This window comes from Copidosoma floridanum, unplaced genomic scaffold (assembly GCF_036245765.1).
Source record: "Copidosoma floridanum isolate Cflo_tuat_1 unplaced genomic scaffold, Cflo_Japanese_pri ptg000028l, whole genome shotgun sequence".
NCBI lineage: Eukaryota > Metazoa > Arthropoda > Insecta > Hymenoptera > Encyrtidae > Copidosoma > Copidosoma floridanum.
Window position 1 is genome coordinate 3,246,064 of NW_028321905.1, and position 22,617 is coordinate 3,268,680.

At 33.2% G+C, this 22,617-nt stretch overlaps 1 protein-coding gene across 1 annotated transcript in view; it reads left to right on the forward strand.

Annotated features, from left to right (window-relative positions):
• Mgat1 (alpha-1,3-mannosyl-glycoprotein 2-beta-N-acetylglucosaminyltransferase) overlaps window positions 1-22,617 on the forward strand; it is a 511,064-nt gene that overhangs the window by 468,773 nt on the left and 19,674 nt on the right. The gene's annotated exons all lie outside the window — the stretch shown is intronic.

A 22,617-nucleotide genomic window follows, 5' to 3' on the forward strand; every position in this document is an offset into this window, starting at 1 on the left:
TTTCATTCTCTTGACTTTTTTGAAGACTGTTATCTGTACTTATTGTTAGGTCTAATTAAAATTTTATATTAGGATTATAATGTATAGTAAAAAGAACCTACTCGACCTTTTTTCCGAAAACACTATATAATTAATAAAATAATTAAAAATGGTTTTTAAGTTTTGTCTTCTTAGGTATTTTCTGCGATCAGAAACGAGGTAAAGAATAATCTTAAAAATTTATAAAAAGGAATTTATTAAATTAAAACTACTTCTGTTTTGACTCTTTAACTACTTTGCAAAGATTTTTTTATTTTATCAACCTCAAAAAACAAACGGAAAAGATGAATTTTTTAATTGATTAAAAAAGTGGTGGGTTAGCGCGTGGAGCGTGTGGGGGGGGGTGTAGTTTCACTAGTATATATATATACATTAACGTGTGCGTGCAAGCGTGCGCGCGTGCGTGTGTGTTTGTGTATGTGTAGACTAATGTCACCATCAGAAGGAGAAGGTCAAAATCCATCGAATTTTGTCCTGACACTTTTATTCTAGCTGTTTCCATAGCTTGTGAGCGAGTTTACTAGGTCGTGTTTTACTGAAAAAAGGGGCTGTGACCGCCATATGGCTGGTTCTGTATGGATACGCTCTTATATGTATTTAATTTAAATATATTTGTATGTGCATTTGTCCTGGTGCACTAATTTTTTTTTTATTAATATCAATGTTAAACTATGTTTAAAACATAAAGTTTTGTATGTTTTTAAAATGTGATCCTAATACAAGTATAAATTCAAATCATTATTCCTCGTCTAACAATAGAAACTATGAAAACCTTATCCCATTAAAGTAGCTTATTTTCATTTGTCACCTATGAAACAACAGAAACACAAATCCTTTATCTCTTATTTAGATTAAATTATACTTATTTAATTAATAGTCAAATTTTTAGTACAAATGACTCCACACGTTTATTTCTAATAAACTTTATTATAAAAATGGCTCTAAAGTTTGCAACAATGCGAGCAACGAAAATAAAAATTTTTTTTTTCAGTTCAAATGCTTTGAACGGTTAAACAAGAAATAAGGAAAGCTCCCATAAAGTTTTAGATCATAAAAATGTACACTTCTTAAGATGAAAGAATTTAAAGATTGATTCGAGTGTATAGGCGTGAAAAATGTGTTTGGGTCCTTAAAACTATTAAAGTGAGATTCATATAGTGTATATAAATCAAGGTGAGTCTCTGTCTACGCAATAACTCATGAAAACATCAAAAAAAGAGCTCCTCGCTATGATACTGTCACGATATAGCAATGACCTATGTAACCAAATAACCCAACAAATTTATAATAGACTGTATACTCATGTACAAAAAACTTTTTAAAAAAATCATCCGTACCAAATCTATATTCTTAGTGGTAGTAAAATAAAATAACTGAAAATGTATATTTTTCGTGCTCAAGAATTTAAAATATTAATATTTCATTGCGAAAATATCCGTAATAAACCAAAATTCCGAGACGTTCTAATTAAAGAAGCTGTACGACACCAGAAGTATCAGAAAAAACAGAATTATTGATTAAAACGTACAACAGTTCAAGCACTTTTCGTCTTTCAAAACTTAATATTTCTAAAGTTCATCATTGAAAAAAAATCGAAACATAGTAACATCTTAAATAAATCTGACATCATTAGCTCCACGCCACTAAAAATGCCGAAACTTACAGTGAAATGATTAGATACATACAATAGTAATAAGTTCCAACAATTTTCGTCTTCCAAAGTGATTGATTTCAAGTGTTATATCGCAAAAATGACCAAGAATCACGAAAATTTATGGAGAATTTATTATCACAGGCTGCACGCCACTCGTAATACATAGAAATTTACGGACACTACTCAGTTTATATGAAAGTAAAAAGTTTTAACAATTTTCGTGATCCGGAATTATTGATTCAAAGTGTTATATCGCAAACATGACCAAGAAATACGAAAATTTAGGGTAATCTTATTATTACATGCTTCACGACACTAATAATGCATGGACATTTATTGATATTAATTAGTACATTTAAAAGTTATAGGTTCCCACAGCTTTTGTCTTCCAAAATTATTAATGTCAAGTGTTATGTCGCTAAAATGACCAAAAAATACGGAAATTAAATAAAAATTTATTGTCATAGGCTATCCGCCACTAATAATCTATAGAGATGGATTGATATTACTTAGTTTATAGAAAAGTAATAAAATTTAACTGTTTTCGTCTTCTGGAATTATTAATTTCAAGTGTTATATCGCAAAAGTAACCAAAAAATACGAAAATTTAGAAGAAACTTATTATCACAGGCTGTACGCCACTGATAATGCATAAAAATTTACCGATCTGTCTTAGTTCTTATAAAATGAATGAGTTGAACAATTTTTGTCTTCCGGATTTATTAGTTCCAAGTGTTATGTCGTGAAAATGACCGAAAAGTACGAAAATTTAGAAAAAAACTTTTTATAACAGGCTGTACGAAACTGATAATGCATAAAAAATTTTTGATAATACTTAATACGTATAGAAGTAATGAGTTCCAATAAACTTCGTTTTCCAAAATTAATAATTTCAAGTGTTACATCGCAAAAATGACCGAAAAATAGGAAAATCTATCGAAAACTTAATATCACAGTCTGCTCGCCACTGATAATGTGTAGACATTTATTTATATGATTTAGTACATATAAGAGTAATAAGCTTCACCAATTTTTGTCTTTCGGAATTATAAATTTTGAGTGTTATATTGCAAATACCCAAAAAATACGAAAATTAAGGGAAAATGTATTATAACAGGCTACTCGCCACTGATAATGCATAGACATTTATCGATATTACTTAGTACGTATGGAAATGATAAGATTAAACATTTTTTCGTCATTTTTTTTTCATTCACCGACAGTTTGTACAGGTCGACAGTAGCACTGCCTGACAAAGCAGCGTTACCATAACCTACGTTACTTAACTGCTGGCAGCATTTGCGGATACCGCTAAAATTTTATGTAGCTTTTTATGTTGAATATTTTTTAAGGTAACTCCATTTTGTGTGTGTGTGTGTGCGTGTGTGTGTGTGCGTGTGTGTGTGTGTGAATAGTATTGTAGTCACATTACTGCCGCCCGAGTATCCACGCGAGTACAGCCAAGGCATTCTAAGTTTAGCTGCAGCCGAGCCCACATACTTACAGCTTTGTAAGAGGCGTTTCACGCGAAACGACCTAGGCCTGCCGTGCAAACGCTAAAAGTCAATGTTTAGCTTTTCCATCGTGAGGTTAGTTTTGCAAAATAAAATTTATTTAAGAAATTTAATAAAAAATACCTTCCTGCTTACCCCGTCTTCATTTATATGTACATGACTGACACGATAGTTTAGCGGTAAAGTTGCACTCCCGTCGATCACCGAGGTTAAGCAGCATTTGTCGCTGTTAGTACTTGGATAAGTGACCGTTCAAGTCTTGCCGTTTCGCCTCTGCTGTTTGCTACGTGGATCGACTGTTTCCCTGTTCCTTTGACATTGTCAGCGGGAGCTGTACCAAATTTCTGCAGCTTAGAAACCAGGTCAGAAATAAGGCAGATACACCAAGCTGTTCTGCATCAGATTCTTCCTACGGGAAATTTTTTGGAGTTTTCCTGATCCACATGCCAAATGTCATGGGCGAATGCAGTGCAGTTGTTAGGGCTCTCCCCTCTTTCGATCTTATCCCGATTTCTTTTCAATTCCGAGTGCTAAGTGATCTTAGTAGTACCTCTACAAGAGAACCGGATGTAAAGCACTATATTAAAAAAAATTAAATTAAAAAATTAATATATACATGTGTATGTGTGTGTGTATGAGCCACCATTAAAACAAAGCTTAGCTTTTTTAGCAGTCGGCTATAGTAACCATGATCTGCAGAAATGGCTGTCGGCTTCTTAGATTGTGAGTGATTGTTAAATTTCCTTTAATCAATATAGATAATGCTTATTCAGAAGACATTTCTCGAGATAAACGTTTATTATTCGAAAATTGCACCTGTTACGTGATACTTTTGGCTTTAATATGATATATTAAAACGTTCAATTTCTTATCTCCCTCTACGTTACCAACCAACTTCTTAAATTATTGTTTTTCTTCCGAAATTCTTTTTTAATTATTTTCTACTCAATACTTAGTTGTGTTAGATGCTCGACTATACCTTAGAGACAATCTTCTACTTTTTAGGCACGATCAATGCACGGGAGTGCCTTATAATTTTTTCAGAGAAAAAAACGAAACCACTTTCGAATCGTCTATTTTTAGTATAAAACAAATTTTTAATTTAGTATGAGGGTGATATAAGTTAGTCACATAGTGAATTTGTAGAAGTATGTGTGTACGTCATCAAGTTTATCGACTAACTCAAGTAATTATAGTCTAAATCAGCTAAAATTTTGTTCGTAACTTCGAGTTGGATGTCTCAGCTGATGGTTTACATTTGGACAAGTTTCAACAACGGGAAAAATGTTGACAGCAATTTTAATACATCGCTCGGAGACAAAAAAAAACAGTTTTTTAGTGATAGCTTTCTTTACATACATTTTACATGTTCACGTTGAAAGGTAAAGTTGTGGATCTCGTTGAAGTATAATTTTTTAATTTATTTTTAGACAAAAGGCTTAATGTGAAAATTGTACAACTTCTAAAAATATTCTTTCTAGTCATAATCAATTTCACCTATAAAGTTGTTATAAAGAGACTTAACATCGAAAAACGTTTTAAAATTGCTGGAAAGGCGTTTGTTGGTTAAAATTCAAAGTCAGCATATTGATACTAATATGCAGTTGAATATCATAACGAAGTAGTTTGAAATTAAATTCTGTTACTCAATTAATACTTTTTGCTCTGACACTTCATAGATTAGTTGTACCTTACACGTAAGACGTAGTGTTTTACATAAATTTAGCCGCTTGTTTTTTAGAATGTATGTACACTGTATACATGATTAATTTTTGATGTGAAAACATTTTATACGAGGTTTGGATTTCCGCTTGGGCAGTGAAAATTTTCAAAGCGTAACGCTTTTTCTGTCACGCCTTTAAAGATATACTAATACCGTTCTCTCTCTCTCTCTCTCTCTCTGTCTCTACTGAAGAGCGCTGAGTTTCCGCTGCTGCCAGCCAAAATATATAGATATACTATGTCATATTCGTCTACAAGCAGTTAAGTATGCATGCGCACGCGCGCATACACACGCATGCTGTGCACGGCTGCTTGCCAATAAGTGGCCAGTGCTGCCTGTTTACGCTGCCGCCTGCAAGAATATTGGTCTGTCTAATTCAGAGGTGAGACGAGTAGTCTACAAGCTACAGGGAGAGATTGAGAGCGATGACAATTGCCGTCCATCCGTGCGTGTGTGTTAGTTTGCGTCTGTCGGTTACAATTGACGCGTATAAACTTAACCTTACTTTTTAAGCATGTTGTTATTTATATATTTCACCAAATACTAATGTTAAGTTTAATTTGCCACCATATTCAAATATTGGTTCCACTGCATTGCAAGAAAATTACAATTCGTTGCCTATGATTGTTCGAGCAATTTGAATTTTAATTTCAATAATGAAAATTCGCAGCCTTTAATAGATATTCTTAACGATTTTTTACATTAACATATTAATAATAATCGACATTAATCTAGTACGATAGGTGGTACGAATATAGATGGAATTTTTTCGAGATTTTTAAATAAAATTACAACTACAACATTTATTTCTAACTATACCTACCACAAACCAATCGTTATTACTATTGTACAGAGCGATAAGCGACATACTTTGCAATGAATAATCATGTAAATATTTTTTAGTTCGATTTTTTTTTGGTACTTTTTCTACATTAATAAATATTTTTTATTAATAAAAAATTTTTATTAATAAAAAACATTTAGCCAATTCACCCAATAACCCAATATTTATTATTAATAAAAAATATGGTATACAATTTAGCATTTTTTATTAACTGAGGACCGAACTACTATTTAAAAGTTCGACTTCTTCAAAATTTCAAGAAATTAAATTTTTTCGTGTTGCATGTTTCAGAACGCAATGAAAAATAGTAGCACATATCCATATCCATATTTCACATCTTCCTAGAGTCAAATGTGACACTATGATTGGTTTTTTTACAGCGTGACCGCAACACCCAATTAACCTAGTCACCGGGGCCAAACACTCACCTATGTATGGGGGTGTATTGCTGCACCTATTTTACCAATCTTCTAACTGATATTATACCTCATCATATCATAGGCATAGTGGTAATGTCTCCGGTGAAATACTTTGCTGGAGAAGCCCCATGTTTCAGGGACCACTTCTCGCCAGTAAGGCCGGTGATCCCTGCTTGGCGCCTGGCATCAGGTTTGCTAATCTCTACGTGTAGCCCTAACACTGTTTTGCATTAACCTAGGCCGGAAGACCTGTGGAGCAAGAAAAAATTCTGAAATCACTCTGAAAAAAGTTTTCACCAATAAACCAAGTCCCGAATCAGCCAGAATTGCATAGGAACTTAAACCGGTGAAAACAGTTAATTTAAAAACAGCTACTGTAAAGTTTGAACACTTGTATGGTTAGTACAATTTTTATACAAAGATTGAATTAAATTTTACTGTAATTCATCATAATTTTTATAACAACGCTTATATTTGCCTTCTAATATACGTATTTTTTACACTTCGCTAAGGTTATTCATACTGTTGGCTACAGTAATTTTAACTGTTTGCTACAATAATTTGTACTCTTGTCTACGGCAATTTATCCTTGATGAAAAACATTAGCTTGTGTCAGAGATAAGTAGTACGAAAAAACTACTGTACAAAAAAATCTGTATTATCAACCTGAGATATCAGCTGATTTTTTCCATCAGCATGAAAATACCGTCATCAACAGTAAAAATTTACGTCATCAATTTTGTCACCAAGCGTAAAAATTACATATAATTTAAGACAAATATCATCGTTACTATACAAAAAATACGGTAAATAACAGTAAAATTTACTTACTTCTTGTATAAAAATTATAATAACTAGACTGGCATCCCCACTTCACAGTTTTTTTTACAATTAAAACTATTAAGATCTTCTCTTCATGTAAAAACATATGAAATCACTAGTTAAAGTAATTTTTTTTAACAAAAAAGTTATGAACGATTAGTAAAATTTCTTAATATTTTATTAAGTAAGTTATAACAGAATATATGATTGTAAAAACGATTGTAATAAAGGCCATTAAAGTTTTTCAAAGACTGTTGCTTATTTAATGTGCAATACAGAAAAAATATTATTATGTCAATATTCAAGGGTTTCCTAACCTAAAAAAATAGTTAGAACATAAGAAAATGGGTACTGTCTAACTACAAACCTTAATAACAGAAATGAACCATGATAAAAAAATACAACACTCATCAACAGTTAGCTGATCGAATGAGCAACACTTAAAATATTTTTATATCGTATAAAAATATTCTATAACCGAAGAAAGCAGTTAGACAGTTAAAAAGGCATGTTTTTTTTTTTTAAATCGTGAAAATTCAAAAAAAAATTTTGCTGTGAAATTTATATAATACCTCTTTCTACAATAAGCCAAATGATTAGAAAAAAAATCGATTTAAAATTTTTAAGTTATTGTGTTTGTTCTAATACTGGAGTTTTAAAATGATTATATAACTTTGATGCTATTTTCACCAGTTAATTTTGATTCTGTGTGAGAAAATATAATAGCAACATTTTTGATTATCCCCTGCCTATTCGTTGCATACAGTATAATATCTAGACCCAGGATTATATACATATATGTGTATATAAATATATAGCGTTGTGTCAGTTGAGATACAAAGTTACAAGAGGAAAAACTTTTTTTTTTTTACATTAAATCATTAAATTTAATGTACTATAGTAATGAATCACTCCACCATATGATAAAATTTCGTATTAATACTTGCTTAGAGCATCAATTTTGAAAAACTTATTTTTAATTTTTTTTTCTATTACTTTGATTTCTAAATCTTTTTTTTTTTTTTTTTTTTTTTTTTTTTTTTTTTTTTTCCAGGTTACAGTGTTAGCCTGTGGGCCTAGTCACAGGAGCCACTTACTCATCACCTATATGTGGGGCCGTATTTTTACACCCATTTTACCAATCTGCTAACTGATATCATACCTTATTATACTATGGGCACAGTGGGAATGTCTCCAGTGAAACATCTTGCCAGTTAAGCTAATACTTTCTGCACCAATGGTGCATCGGGTCTACTTGCCTCAGTGTAGCCTTTCTTTGGAGAATACTCCGTATTTCAGACCATCCACTTTTTACTGGTTAAGACAGCGCTTTCTGCCAAAGCATTGGATCCAAGCTAATTAGCATGCATGGACAAGTCCAATGTTTTAGGGACTTCTCCTTACTGTTAGAGCCGACGATTTCTGCCTAACCGTTTTTTAGTTTAGTAGGTATGTTTAAGATACAAAATAATTTGTTTGGCGTTTTTTTCCCGTAAGCTTGTCTCAAAAAAATTTCATGGTCTTAACTTCATTTTTCCTAAAAATTTACAATTAAAAAAAAAAATACCGTTTTTGCTCACTGTGTGCTATAGAGCCAATAAAATTAACAAAAAACATTGTTACATAGTAATGTAGAGTCATACAAAGTTTTTTTGAACTTGTTTAGATAAAAGCCTATCAGCATAAAGAAGGTAGTAGATCAGCAGTTTTGTACAGTGTTGGCGTTTCAGAATGGCAAAAAAGAATCCTCCTACTACTCTGCTACCTTAAGAAACTAGTGGGGAAGTGTTTTTTCATTTGTGACTGGGAGACTACGACCGGGTGTTGTCTGCTAAAACAATGGTTCTAATATTCTTTATAATGAGCCATGTATGTATATAGACGAATATTTGTACAGCAACATCAGCTGATCATGATGCCTGAATGTCGGATTTTCACTAGAAGTCTACTTACTAATTTGACGGTAAGAGTTAAATTATATTCTGACAACGCATAATAAGATTTAAATGCAACATTAGCTGAAGGTCTTAAATTGAATTTACCACATTGATGGTATGCAGTGATCGCTAGTACCAAGACCTTTTGCCCAGAATGGAGTCATGCATAGTGATACATTTTTATTGCAACCCTGAGTACAAATAAAATTCTATTAAGACGACTCATAACTGTCAAGGTGCACGCAAAACTTTATTTGTAAGGCTTGTAAGGCTTTGATAAGTGATGGTATCCTGCACTTATTTAGTGTGTCTCTAATAAAGTTTGCGGTATTATCAGGTACTTCAAAAGTTTTTTTATGTATCTTTGAAGCTAGTTTCCTATGATTTAGTAATCTTTACTTAATTACCAGTGTAAGTAAAAAATAGAAAGTCTGAATCATGACAAAAAAATAGCATGAAAAAAAACAAAAGTGTTTAAACTGAAGACTTCTATTGAGTAGAAAATCTGGAAAAGTCTTTGTATTCTTAACCAATGTGATGTGAAAGTAAAAGCATAGATGAACAATTGTTTCATAAAATGAGTAGAACTGTAGAAAATTTTATGTTTCATTACTAGCAGCGCTAATCTTATAAATCAAGTTAAAGTTATTAGTAGTTAAACAGTTGCATTTTAAAAAAAGTAAAATAAGATGTCTAATGAGAGTGGGTAATAATTAAAGTACCGTTCAATGGTGGTACTGTCAAATTTTGTATTTATTAAAAAACAAAATAACGTTTCGGCTGTTTGAACAATGTCCTGGCCCTCATCAGGTACAAAAATCTATGAGTAATAAAAAAATTCTTTACAATACAAATTTTTGTATTACAATAAACGCAAATTAAGTAGAGTGTACAATATACCTCTGACTCTTACGAAAGGGATGTAAAATGGTAACGTAGTCAGAGTTTCAAGTTTCATTACTTTTATACCCTGCACATACACAAATGACATAGTATACGCACAAAATACAATTAAATAAGAATCGCAAGAAGTTCCTTGTGAGACACTCATAAAAAGATCATGTTTTTCTAATACTAAAAATAAAAGGGGCCCTCGAATTATGTACATCATGTTAGTCTCTTTTTTTAATTGACTTAACGAGAGACTTGTAACAATTTTTCAATTTTTCTGAATCTCGTTGTCTATTGATATTATTATTGAAATAATGTATATTTAACATTTCGGAAAACAGGCCTTTTTTGTGATTTTGTTCTGAGTCTAAAATTTTTGTTTTATCAAAATTGAAGCTGTGTGCAAATTCAATGCTATGTTGTAATAGTACAGATGTATTTTTTTTTCCCTATGTCTCTTTTATGTTCTGCCATTCTTAATTTTACAGCTCTCGATGTTTGACCGACATAACAGCAGTTACAATTCGCACATGGTATGTGGTAAACGTCATTATTTTTATCGAGTGGCTCGGTTACATCTTTTCTATGTGAAAAGATCAAATTCAATTTATTATTCAAACTGTATACAAGACCAATGTAAAGCTTCTTACAAAAATATTTAATAGGATCGTGCAAGTAGGGAATATGCGGTAATGATAAGATTAGTTTATAGTTATTATTGTTCTTATTGTAACTGTTAATCATTTACACATTAGTAGACTTTTCCATTAAATTAGCAGACACTGAATTTCATAACGATAATTTAAAATTAATCAATGAATTTTTATTAGCTAACAACTATCCTTAAAGATTTATTGATAAATTTTTAAATTAAAGAATACATTCCTCAATAAACAAGAACATGATTAACAGTTACAATAAAAACAATAATAACTATAAACTAATCTTATCATTACTATATATTCCCCACTTGCACGGTCCTATTCAATAATTCGTAAGAAGCTTCACATTGGTCTTGTATATAGTTTAAACACTAAATTGAATTTGATCTTTTCACTTGGAAAAGATGTAACCGAGGTACTCGATAAAAATAATGTCGTTTACCATATACCATATGCGAATTGCAACTGCTGTTATGTTGGTCAAACATCAAAAGCTGTAAAATTAAGAATGGCAGAACATAAAAGAGACATAGGGAAAAAAAATACATCTGTTCTATCACAACCTAGCATTGAATTTGCACACAACTTCAATTTTGATAAAGCAAAAATTTTAGACTTAGAACAAACTCACAAAAAAGGCTTTTTTTCCGAAATTTTAAATATACATTATTTCAATAATAATATTAATAGACAACAAGATACAGAAAAGTTGAAAAACCGTTATAAGTCTCTTGTTAAGTCAATTAAAAAAGGAGGCTAACTCGATGCACATGATTAGAGGGCCCCTTTCATTAATAGTATTCGGAAAACATGATCTGTTTACGTGTGTCTCACAAGGAACTGCTTGCGATTCTTATTCGATTGTATTATGTGCGTATACTATGTCATTTATGTATGTGCAGGGTATAAAAGTAATGAAACTTGAAACTCTGACTACGTTACGATTTTATATCCCTTTCGTAAGAGTCAGAGGTATATTATACACTCTACTTAATTTGCGTTTATTGTATTTACCAAAATGAGTATTGGAAAGAATTTTTTTATTACTCATAGATTTTTGTACCTGATGAGGGTCGGGTCATTGTTCAAACGGCCGAAACCGGCTTGTAGAGGTAGTGTTACTAGTATTGCTTGCACTTAGCCTAAAAGAACATCAGCTAAATCAATGATTTAAAAAGTTGCTAGTAAAGCAGCAGAAAGTATAGGGGAATCCGTAGTATTTTATATACATTTACTGAGGTAAAACCAGCATTTTTAATTTTCGATATTCGTTTATACTTTGTGTGCTTTTGTCTTTTTAACCAAGTTTTCTCGTTGAATTTGGAGAAACTAGTTAGATTTTATGGAAGCAAATGCTGTTGCTCCACTAGCATGTTACTGCCATTTATACAAATAAAGTCGGCTTCGAGAGACTACTGTAATACCATATACGATAAAATTCTTGAAATCTACAGAGTGACTTTATTGTAATCTGACTTAATTCAGTCATTTCTAGGACAAAATGATGTTAAACGCTGTATTTAGTTATGTTAAAATTTCATGATATACTTATTTTTTTTAATAAAGAAGCTTAATTTAAAATGTATTTTAAAAAGTGTGACGTTTAATTGTGACAAATTTTTTGAGTATCGTGGCAACTGTCTAATGATGCATATGCCTGATGCTTTTTACAATGTTGAGGAACTTTATTTAATTAATATAATAACGGCAAAAAGATGGAACAGTATAAAAACGAATTATTTGTTTTAATTTTTCACAAACATGAAATGTCACAAGGTTATAGATTTTACATGAAGTTACGCCCCATGAAGTTCATTTTTCTTTTTTGTTACATTTTTTGTTTCAATAGATTACAATACTTCTGGTGAAGTTGTGGGTCATAAAAAAATATACAGGATTGTCAGGCACTTAAAATACTGTTTTGTATATTTTTTCGCCAGATTTATTAATATAAAACACCAAATTCTTAATTTATCCTACAGCAATGATGAATTCCAATGATTTCCAGTACCTAATTTAGGATATTGATCAGTCACAGACAATACGTCTTCTTATTTTCTTTAACAAATAAAATAGAGGACTCAAGTAACCTAATTTTGCACTGGACATCGAACCCGCCCTCTGACAAATAGTTGACTTCAACAACTACGTGTTGGACCTTAATTCCTTAGTTTTCGTGGTATTAACATAAATAAGTCGTCGTCTTTGTACCGTGATTATATTAATAAAAAAAAATGTTGCAGCACTAGGAAAAAGAAAATGAGTAATCAAGCGGTGTCTTTTTAACAGAGATATTCGAATCGTATTTAAACTTGGATCTTATTCAATAGAGGCACTATGCTGAATATAATTTCAAGCACTCTTTTTTTTTTTTTTAAGAATCACAATAATTAATTTAGATTGTCTTGATGCGTAAATTAATACTAAATGACAAAATCACACTTATAACGAACGTATCAAACTAAAAAATAATATTTAAGAAATTTATGTTTGAAGTAACGAGAATCTACTAGAAACGACGAAACTAGACAGAGAGATGAAAACGGGCGTCTGCATTTAGTAGTCAACAAGACACACTTTCTAATGAGAATCTAAAAGGAGCAAAGTACAGCGTACTGTACTAGGCGATCGATAAGATCAAACTGCTGTAGCTGTCACTGTTCACCTACTTCCTGTCACCTTCTTGTTACGTCGAAAGACCGAATTGGTCAGCGCTGACGTCAACCATCGTTAAAATTTTAATCTTTGTAAGAAGGAAGTGATGTATGATATACATATTACCTGAAAATATAAAATAAATTAAGTTTTTGGGTGAGCAAGCACCAGCGATGAGCTGCAGATCACTTTATTAGATTTTGTTAAAAAATCAGTTCGTTTTTGGAGCAAGCAAGCACCGGTAATGAGTAGCTTAGTTAGTAATTGGTTTTTATAATGAGTATATTAATTCTTGTACGAGAAAATGCTGACAATAAGTAGACCAATTGATTATAATATATTTTCATAATAATTTAATGAATTCTTGGTTAAATAAGAACTATTGGGGAGTAGCTCAACCTTTTATTAGATTTATCTTAGAAGTAAATAATTTCTTAAGCGAGAAAGTGCTAACGGTGAGTAGCTTAACCATATTAATCTTTTCTAATAAATAAATTAATTTTCGGGGTCAGCAAGCGCTGGAAATGAGCACCATGACTTATTATTAGTTTTTGTAATAAATGTTAAAAAGTTTATAATAATTATTTAGCTTTATTATCTGGTACTAAGTAGATATTTGTAGACTTAGGTTTTACGCTCCCTGATGGGCCGACGGACTATGAGTATGCCTAGCAATTAAGTTATTGTCTTGTTAAGAAAAATAAAAGAGAAAGAGAGAGAGTGAGAGAGAGAGAGAGACTGTACACGTGTAGAGGTATTGGAGTATGAAAATTACATTGTAATTTTATCTTATAAGAACCTTCATCTTAGTCCTGGTGTGATTCACTCTCACAAGTCATAATGTAGGGACTGTTCCGTTTTTTTGAATATCTTCAGGTGTTGCGTGCATTGCAGATTTTGTCAGTATTATTGAGTTAGTTAACTCACCCAGCGCTTAAATTTGTGAATCACTTAGGATCCGTACTTTAAGCGATAGTTTTAAGATGTCTGTTGCAATATTCTTCTCTTGTAGTGAACTGTACACTACTGCATAACTAGAATTACCCGTTGCACAGGGTTCCTTCTCCATGGTTTGCACTGTTCCATTGGTCTTCAGAATTTTTTCAACATTAACCTACTATATGATCCCTGTTATTATTATTCCATACATTTATCATCGTATCAATTGGCGCATATGTAAATGGTGGCACTTTTGTGTAAGCACTCTTTAAAACCATCGATAGTATATTTGTTATCGAAAATAACATGGACGATTTTAATGATTGCTTATATAAAAGTGCCGACATCTACGTACAAGCCAATTGATACGATAATAAATGTTTCAATATTACTTGTAAACCTCTCATAGTCATTTTAAATTTCTAACTTATTTACAAAAATTAGAATCATTTTCTAATGTAGATTATTGATTGGTAAGATTCTTATATTGGGTTCATTTTCTACTACACTTGATTTTTTCTTGTACATCAATGGTTTTGCCAAATGACGGCTTATTTTCTGAAATTTTTGCACATATTTTTAACGAATTTCTTAAATCTTGTTTGCCTCATGAATGGTTAATTTTATGATGAAAGTAAAAGGTATATTCTTTTCTTTTCCTTTATTGAGTGTTTTATCCAGTTCCTTGATAAATAAGTCACTAATGTAAATGTCAGTTGAAGTTCGTTGTGACTAATTATTAAAATCCAGAAGTATGTGCATACGGTTATTATTATCATTGGAAAAAATAGATTAATATGCGCCAGACTTGTTTGTAGATAATGCAAGATATTAAATTTATTTAAATTGGAACGAATAATATGATCCAAGGAAGCTTCAGTTCTTTCAAGGTAAGCTGAAGAATGTATCAGATGTCTGTCCATAGTAAAATCTTGTCCTGAAGATCATGTTATCCTTTATATATCAGCACTTTGATTTGAAATATTTACATGGCATTCTGCAGTTTTATTCAGTTCTTTTAGTGCAGCTGCAAAAATGTGGCTATTTTTTTCATACAATTTGATCTATTTTTTCTTGCATCTGCATGTTTATTGTCACTGTTATTATTCACAACATTAATATCGTCTTCTGTGACTAAGCAGAACAGTCCTTTAGCAATATTTTTAATAATTCCAAAAAGTGTCAATCTTTCAATTCCTCTTATGAGAGGTATTTATTATGTTCAGTACTGTGGCCTCAAGATTTTTTAATCACATTATTTTTAATTCGAGTTATCTATTTTTATATAATCAGTACAGTTGGGATTACCAAATCGTACAACACAATATTGAAAGTTTCCATCTGATTTTTTGAAGTTCGTGTGTTCCCATATGAATTATTAATATCAAGCCATATTATTATCTTCCAGTCTGCTCTTTTAATTTTTGTAACACCGATTCGTTTACAGTATACTCTAGGGTTTGTTTTCAGTTTGTTACCGTCTGGGGTATTATTTTAATAATTATTGTATATTAAAATAATCGTTTTTCTTAAATTAGATCGTTTCTTCATAAATTTGACTTTTAAAATATCGCGTGCAGCTCCGACTTCCAACTTAGTACTTAATAGTACCTCCTATCGCTCGCCAGGTGGCATACCTCCTAAGCCACTCAATTGATTAAAGTACATATTCAACAAATATCACTGTACTAATATAAGACACTTGTCTATACCTTCTTTTCCCTCAAGCCTCTTCCTAAGTCCTATCTTTGGTTCTGGGTGCCCCTGTAACTCAGGAGTGGAGACAGTTGACCCTGGGCTAACAGATAGACGATTGTATCACCCAGGGATATGCAGTAGTCACCTTCATAGAATTACAACCAAGGAAGGCTACTCGGGACGTGGCTATCCAATTCCCTGAAGACTTTTTTGAAGGTATAACCCTACCTTCCACTGGTCACACCAGAAGTGATCCCACTCAGAGGGTACGGACCACCCCTTTGAAGCCAAGCACCTTTGTTCCCCGACGGCCACCTCCACCCAGTACACCCTCTCCTGCTACGATCCCAGATATGGTGGAGACTCCCAATCCACTCATCCGGAGTGTAGTCCAAGTATTACCCCCACTCCAAGACCCCGAGACCTCTCGACATAGAGAAGATCACCGAGGCGAGACCAAGAGACCCCGGCGAGGGTAGGAGAGATGGTGTCTTGTAATATTGTAAATTTGTAATATAAAAAAAAAAAAAAAAAAAAAAAATACAAACAAAACAAACACCCACTGGTTAACCTGGCGACCAACTCGTCGAGGCTTCTACGAACTACTGCTCAATCACCGCACCTCTCCGAGGAGCTGGATTCTGAGGAATCAAACGGAGCCACAACGCCAGCAACCTCGGAAGCAGAGCGACCATCGTTGTTCAACTTAAAGGGACGGCTCGAGTCACTCGAAAGTGACTCTGACCTCTTCCAACCGCACTTCCCTACTCAAGGTCGTCCAACCTCAACGGCCACTTTTAACAAGTTGTTGTATGTTATAGTTGCTATGATTAGTATAGTTCAAAGCTGAGCAATCTTCAGGCACTATTGTCACTAAGATGATTAATATAACCCACATATTTGCTTTTTTTCTGGGGGATATGTAAAACGTTTTTCTTACAAGAATTGGAATACTATTAGGGAACTAGATATAATTTATCTGTGTATTTTAGTATGATTCCTTCATTCCTTTTCTCAAGCAATGCATTGTTTTTTAAAAAATTGTTTTTACTGTTAGAGGATCATTTTAATAGTGATTAAATTAACAGGTATCCACTTCTTTCTGCACTTATAATTGGTCTCCTGGATTAATATTAAGAGATTTTTTTACCATGTCATGTATTTGCTTGCATTTATATTTTCATTTGTTTGTTTTCTACTGCACTTTGCATTTTTTTAAAGTCACTTTGTAAGATCTTATAAATATAAAGGGTAAGTTTTTCAACTTTTATCCATAGGTATCCTAAAAAGTCATCATGTTAGTTTTCCAAATATAAGTTCATAGGGTATAAAATTTGTTGCTGTACGTACACTCATGTTACATGTAAAATCTGCAAATTTGTCCAAATCATCTCAGTCATTATCAAGTCTTAGTGTAAGTTCTTATAAAGCCAGCTAAGCCGGTATGACTCTGTTACAGAGATCCGTTCATTTAAGGATAATATTCTGATGTAGTTAGATGATAGATTGTTAGAATTTTTATTAGTTGTTCCGATAAATTAGACATAAATGTAGCATGATCATAAAGTGCTTGATCTTAAATCTAATACAAGAACTAAAATAATGTACATAGTCAAGTTACACTGCATTATTGGCAAGCGTCAATCTTCATTTGGTGTCGTTCTTAATTAACGAGCGGTATCGATGAAAACTTCACTAAAGGCTTCAATATGTGTATCTGTAAGCACCACGGGTTCCCTTGTTTCTATTCGTTCAATTTTTTTCTCTTGACATTTGCTGCGTTTACGAACAGAATTGAGAATATCATTTCTCATTCCAGGCCAATAAAATCGTTCTCTTATTTTTCGATAAGTTTGGCTAATTACTTTATGTCCTCCAACAGGACTGTCATGTAGTGTTTGTATTATTTCATTACGTTCTTAAATTTTTGGAAAATCAACCTTCCCGTAAAAGATAATAATTTTTGTAGGTCTCTTGTCGTATGTTTTTAATAATGTTTTAGTAATTGGTTCGGGTTCCGATTTTCATGCGAGATTTCCTCTTCTTAAAATATAAAGCATTTTGATGTTTTGTCTTATAAATATTTTTAAAGAGATTTTAAAGCTTATAAAAAAATTTTTGTTATAATCAGATCAGTGGAGGTTTCACTCATTATTATTATCGATGTATCGTATCCTCCATAGGATGTCACTAGTATTTAGCTTACTTCTGATTTTTTAGATTTAAAAAAAAATTAAAATCTAGTGCATTTACCGCTCTTAAGAGCTTTGAGACAGACGTGACTAGTTGGCGCTCCTTACTAATAAAATTTAATACATTGTCTCTTCTATATGTGACACAGCATCTTGTAGTGATAACGTTATTTATTAGTTTTAGTGTACTTTGAAAATGGTAAGTATTGCTACTACTATTGCTGGGACTGGATATGTTAGTTGCAAAGGTATAAGTCTAATAGCAGCATGAAGTTGGGTGCAGAACTTTAATTTAATTTTTCTTTTTTAATATCGTTCATTAATAGTATGTTATTTTTAAGCAAATTTTCTAAGGTTTCTTCGGTAAAAAGTTTCAAGTGCGATACTTTATTTTGTGTATCTGTGTCGGAGTACTCGAGCTATAATAGTAATTGACAATTTCTCGTTCATGGTATATTTTTGTAAAATTTGTAATAAAAGTACATCATAATTATCAGGCTCTGGATTATCTCCATCAGAAAATCTGGTTATAGAAAAAAAATCCTGTTTAGTTTTTTCTGGTTCGCTATTTTCTATAATCTTCCTTAATATTTTTTGTACACTTCTTAAATCTATCTTTCAGGTTCTGAACTCTTTCATAGGTAATTTTATTCTTACTTTCCTGATTCTTATTTTCTTTGATGTTAGTTTCATGATAAAATACGTCATCATCTATTTTTTTTCTCGATGAAATAGCTGTCACTACAACTTCCATGTCTGTGATTTTGTGTCAGATTCTGTGCCAATGGTTAAGTCTGTATCAGTTATTTTTTGTCATAATCACCTTCTTCATGGATTGTAATCTGGTGGTTGTCTATTTTTCTCTGGAGATTTTTCAGTGTGCTCAAGTGATTCTCAGAAATCATACTTGAGCGTCATGATGCACCGAGATTAATTACATCTCTGAGTACGACTAGTAATTGTGGCATTTTTCTCATTACTAGCAGTATTTAAGTTTGTTTTGGCTATTCCTATATCCATATAACTATCGTGTAATGTCGGATGTTGGATATAGATAAAGCTAGAATCTTTCCAGATATTTTGAGTAACATTTCTTTATATACTTGGTCGAAATACGAATGATGTCTGTGACTGAGGAAATGTTTTTATTCGAGCAAGTACCTGGCAAGTACCCGGCAAGTTCCCGCTAAGTGCCCGCTAAGTGCCCGGCAAGTACCCGCCAAATGGCTGGCAAGTGCCCACCAAGTACCCGCCAAGTTCCCGTAACTGCCCGGTAAATACCTACCAAGTGCCCACTAAGTGCCTGGCAAGTACCCGCCAAGTGGCTGGCAAGTGCCCAACAAGTGCTCGGCAAGTACCAGCCAAGTACCTGTCAAGTGCACAGCAAGTACTCGCCAAGTACCTGGTAAGTACCCGGCAAGTAACCGACAAGTGCCCGGCAAATACCCGCCAAGTGCCTGCTAAGTGCTCAGCAAGTGCCCGCTAAGTGCCCGGCAAGTACCCGCCAAGTGGCTGGCAAGTGCCCACCAAGTACCCGCCAAGTTCCCGTAACTGCCCAGCAAATACCTACCAAGTGCCTGTTAAGTGCTCGGCAAGTGCCTGCTTAGTGCCCGCCAAGTGCCCAGAAAGTTCTCGCCAAGTGGCTGGTAAGTGCCCAACAAGTGCTTGGCAAGTACCAGCCAAGTACCCGTCAAGTACACAGCAAGTACCCGCCAAGTACCTGGCAAGTACCCGGCAAGTTCCCGCCAAGCGCCCAGGAAGTACCTGGAAAGTACCCGCCAAGTACCCACTAAGTTCCTGCCAAGTGCCCGCTAAGCGCTTGTCAAGTGCACAGCAAGTACCCGCCAAGTGCCCGGCAAGTACCCGGCAAGTGCCCGCCAAGTGCCTGCCAGGAGACGGCGTTTATACTCTCTACCCTGGGCCCTAGGTACCTAGGGGACGCTAGGTGATGTGGTCTTCGTGATCAGCTACCCATAAAACTCCCTGAAATTCTACGGATATCGGTCGGTTTTCTGCAACTCCAGTAGACGGCGTTCAGACTCTCTACCCGGAGCTGCAGGTACCTTATCTTTACTATATAAATCGAGTTGTATAGTTATTACTAATTTATTTAAGGAGAACTTCTTAAGTTGGTTGATTTGAATACTTACACACTATGCTGTGGCATTGTAATATTACTAAGCATATGTACAATACGGCGAAGATATGGCGTACGTGTTTCATCGCAAATGTGGTTTTGGTACGACTGACTCTACTATGTCATTATGATACGATATTTGGGGCATGATGAGCTTTTCCAATAAATCACTTGCTAAAGTCTATTAACATAAATACAAATGTTTAAGTGTATTTTGCCTTAAAATCAGACGAAAAACATAATCAAAATAACCTGTTCATGATTCAGTCCATATTCTTGAATAGAATTTTTTTATTTTTGAAACAAGGCTTCCAATAATTTTCTCTTGAGTGCCAATGAAAAGAGCACCCTTGAATTACTCTAGAATAAATTATCCAATATGTCTTCATGTCTAGCTTAATTTACAGTAGGCTTTCCAACTTCAACATGTCACTTTGTATATATGTATACTAGTGGGGCTGACGCCCCCCTGTGCGCTCCGCGCGCCAACTCCCCACTAACAGATTGAGTAGACAAAATAACAACATTACTCGTGTAATTATCAATGCAGGCTGAGAATGAGTTTACAACAGCAGAATACGCTACTCACAAAGGAGTTGATAAAACAAATGATAACATAAATATTAATTTTCCAATGGAGTTTTGAAATATTCTCAGACTAAGTCTTTCACCACACGACTTGAAATTAAAAAAAAAATTCTATAGTAATGTTAATAAGAAATTAAAGTAAATCAGACGGTCTTTGCAATGGCACAAGATTGAAAGTAACAAAGTTATTCAAGTATAATACAGAAGCAGAAATAATAACGGGTGAAAAAAAGGAACAAAGTTTATAATACTAATATAACATTAAATACTGTCCAACATTGAATACATCATCATTACCTTTTGTCTTCTATAGAGAACAGTTTCCCTTTGTATTAGCATGTTGTATGGTTTTCAACAAATCACAAGGGCAGAGTTTTGATTCCTTAGGATTGTATATTAAGAAACCTTTATTCTCTCACGGACAATTATACGTTGCTTTATCAAGATGTAAGAATCCAAAAAGAATTTTTATTTAAATTGAATCCGAGATTTAATCAGAAACTAAAAATATTGTAAAGCAAAAATTTTTTCAGTAATTCAAATATATGTTACTTTAAAGATCGTCACATTTAAACAGACATGTGTTAATTCATAAGAACCATGAAAAAAAAATATGTGAAAAATGTGGAAAGGGTTTGAAAAGAATAGATGGGTTAAAACGACACATGAAATGTCACAACATTAAATTAACAGAATGAATTATTGTTTCAAAAGCTTAATTGTGTTTGTCTTTTTAATTATTTCTGCTCCTGATTACTGTCAATTTGTAAATAAAGTCCTCAATTCAGTTAATCAAAGTCAGTTAATCAAGAATTTTATTTTTGGCTAAAGTACACATGGACCAGAAAGATATTCCACACGTAAAAGTTCAATTAAGTTAAACAAATAATGTTCCTTTAGAGACATATAGTGAGTAAGGGGAGAGAATAGACAGAGGGGGACCTATGATCAGTGACTTGAAAAACTCTAAAAACGAGGTATGACTTGGGTACTAAATAATATATATTCGGATGGTAAAATACTATATAAATAAGTATTTTTTGGGAGGGAGGTGGAGAGGGAGCTGAGGAGAAGTGGAGGGGAGTTGAAGGGGAACGGGGGGCAGCGGGGGGGGCTGAGACTCACTTTCGTCAATACAACTATATACTATAGGGAGATATATATTGGGCGGGTTGTGTGAAATGACCTTCCAAAAGTACTATTTAAAATTGATAATATTGCAAGATACACACATACCAATGTGTATACACATATATATATATCTCTTTTTTATCATTTTTAATACTATACAGTGACTTTGGAGGGTCATTCCACACAACCCGCACTCCAACCCCATCCACCCCGTCTCCCTCAGCCACCTCTTTAAATGAGGTGAAATTTTAATAGTATTTACATAACTGTTATTGGGATAAATTTTGGATTAGCACCCCACCACCCCCCCTCAACTCCCTTTCCCCCCCGCTCTATTTTTATGTGCCCCTGCACACCTCAGTTAGCCTTCTCTCTCAATGAGGTAAAATTTCATAAGTTTTAACTATATTTTCATTGGGTTAAATTTTTGTTGAGCCCCCTCTGCCCCTATTTTTATGTGCCCCTGCACACCTCAGTTAGCCTTCTCTCTCAATGAGGTAAAATTTCATAAGTTTTAACTATATTTTCATTGGGTTAAATTTTTGTTGAGCCCCCTCTGCCCTCATAATCTTATAACTTAATAATTAGATACCCCACTAAGCCTTGCTTATAATTAAAAGAAACTATCTTTAGCCTTTCATCAGTAGAATCTTTAAATGAAGTAAAATTATGTTGGTGATCATGTCATTTTTAGTGAAATTACTTTTTGGAACTCCACACGAAAAAAAAATGTGTACCTTGAGAGTACAGGAGTTCGGCTGAATAGAGTAAA